This window comes from Arachis duranensis, chromosome 7 (assembly GCF_000817695.3).
Source record: "Arachis duranensis cultivar V14167 chromosome 7, aradu.V14167.gnm2.J7QH, whole genome shotgun sequence".
NCBI classification, from domain to species: domain Eukaryota; kingdom Viridiplantae; phylum Streptophyta; class Magnoliopsida; order Fabales; family Fabaceae; genus Arachis; species Arachis duranensis.
Window position 1 is genome coordinate 4,349,082 of NC_029778.3, and position 3,032 is coordinate 4,352,113.

The window sequence follows — 3,032 nt, forward strand, 5'->3', positions numbered from 1 at the left end:
GTCTTTTTTTAATATTTTATTTATCTTAAATTTTGATTTTAAATTATAAATTTTTAATCTCTAAATCTTAAATTATATACTTAAATTTTAAAATTGGCTAATATTAATTAATTAAAAATTAATTATTTTTATTTTTTAATTTATATGTACATTGAAGTATCACATATTTTCACAAAAAATGATGTGTTATTATTAATAAAAAAGTATTAAAAATTATTAAAATTTATTATTTTTATCTATTAATTAACTGTTAATATTTAACTGTGTAAATTAAAATATATTATTATTTAAATTAAAAAATTAGATTAATAATTAAAAATAATAAATAAAAATAATAAATTCTAATATCTCTATGAAATTTCTCTTGCTAATTTGGTGTATGAGCCAAAACGATGAGAAGAGGGGCCAGGTGATATGCAACTGACTTTAATTTAATTCTTTGTACTTTGCATGGCAATGAAGTCATCATAAAATAAACAAATATTTTCTGTATTAAAAGGTTTATCTATATTATTATATATAATACTATTGTAAAGATATAACGTTCATATTTCTTAAGTGGTTAAGATGACTCGGTTATATAACCGTTTCTGTTATGACAGTTATAAGTAGTTGTGGTGTATACATATACTTGTTGTATATATCAACTACTTCTGCATATCAATTTCTTCTTCTAGTATAATTGTTAATTTTAGTGTATAAATAATATTTTTATTTTTCTATTAATAAGTTTTTCATATATATATATATGTATATAGTCACCATACATGTATTTATATTATGTATAAATACATATTGTGTTTAACTAGCTTTGATTAAATTTTTTCCACTTTGGAATGATCAAGCAGTAGTGTAGGAAAGTCTTTTATATATATAATCATTTTCATATTTCTCTCATCAATGCAGTATTGGATTGGACATATATATTGAGTGATAAATTGGTTTTTCCTATGCTTCATTATTAATTAGCTTATTTACCTTATTAATTAGTTATCACCTTGAATTCTACGAACAAATTACTATTACTATTTTATGTCTAAATCTAACTTGTGATGTTTCAATATACTACTTCAAATATAAGTGCCTTCCTCTTCAAAAAAATAACTACTCACTAACTAAAGTTATATTAGGTGCCTTCAACATACATATCCTGAATACGATATACACAGTGTAGATTAGATATCAAATGGAATAATTATTCCCTCAATTTTGCTTAAGTATGTGTATCAAATATAGTGTTGTTATCCGAAACTTCTCTTATTTTCTGACTAACCATTTTTTGAACCAAATACATAATTGTTATTCTGTTTATTATTATTTGAGACATCGATTATATCCAAAATAATTATTTGAAATATTACAGCATGCATGTGTTGCTGGGATTAATATAAATGTAGATTATTATATATATGTTTTCATTATGATATGAATTTAGCACGTTCTTCTTCGATGTGAGCAACATATTTTTCAAGCATTTTTTTATATAAATGGGCCTCGGCCCAATCATAAGAAAAGATTAATATGTGCAACGGATTGTTGGGCTTCTTGTTTTGTTTGGTGAAGCCCATTATGAAATATAATATATAAGTAGCGGGTAACCATGAGTCTGACCCAAAATAAAAAAGAAGAAAATAGAGGATAAGGAAAATAAAAGCCAAAGACCAAAAACAAAAAGGAAAATAAAGGCAGTGCTAATCCTAACCAAGAGAAAAAAACAAAAGCAGTGCTATTAGCCCTAAAATGGTGTATATGAATAAAAAATGGTATAAGGACCTTTTTTTCCTTAATAATAAAATAAAACAAAATGAAACTAAATTAGATTGGCCGAGTATTTAGTTCTCTTATCCGCTTAAACAAATGTGAGGAGTTTAAATCCCACATTGTATATGTGAAATTCATTGACGACAAACTCTTAAATGAAACTTCGATCGGCGACGAATTAGTCGTTGCTAACCATCGCTCAGGATGGATGACCATCTTCAAATGAAGCAAAAGATGTTTTTATTTTTTGAGTTGTCTATTTATAATGAGTAATTCAAATTTGATTAAACAGATTAATAATGTCAATAAATCAATATAGAATCTTAAATTAGGATAATTTCATAAATATTTTAAATAACTTTATCAAATGAAACTCTCATAAGTCATAAAGTGCTCATCAAACACTTTGCCACTATTATTTTTGTATATTTTATTTTTGGGTATTATTTGTACATTTAACTGTGTATGTAAAGACTGAAGACTTTTCAATTCAAATGGTATGTACTATGTTCAGTCTGAATAGGGATCATACAATACCTCGACATGGCAATTATGTTATGTCTCAGACATAAATTGGTGAAATAATTGTGAACGAGTGCAGGTGAAAGAAGACAATGATATATAGCTAGGACACATATTTATTATAAGTCCTATACTCCTATTTTTTTGGTTCAATGTGTCAGAAGAAGTTCAAATGTGAGTAATTTAATATGCTGTTAACTAAGATTGTATTCGGAGGAATTTAACATAACAACTTGCTTGTGCCACAATTTAAAGTAATTTTATACGTGCTTATAATTACGCAATGTCACATCAGTACAAATAATTATTTTTTATGTTGACCATTTAAATGATCATAAAAAAAACAAATATAATTGTACGACTATACAAAACGTTTTATATTGCCAGTTATTAAAATTAAAATCTTAATTTTAGAATACTAATTAATTAAAGAGCACATAAAATACAATATTATTTTTCAACCAACAAATTAAATTTTGTCCCTTAATGCTTAACAAATGATTAGCTTTTGTCCCATCAATTTTAATGATTTGTGAATGGTGAATGAAGGGAGTGAATTGGTGATTTTGAAAAGATGCTAACATTGAATGTCAGCATTAAATTTTCAACTGACATTCAAAGTTTCAAACATAATAATTAAGACTTGGACGGTGTATATTACAGCAGAGCTTCTAATCCACTGGTGGGGTATTCTGGATAATGTTATGAGCTATGACACCAATTTTAGGACATTATATACAAATGACCTT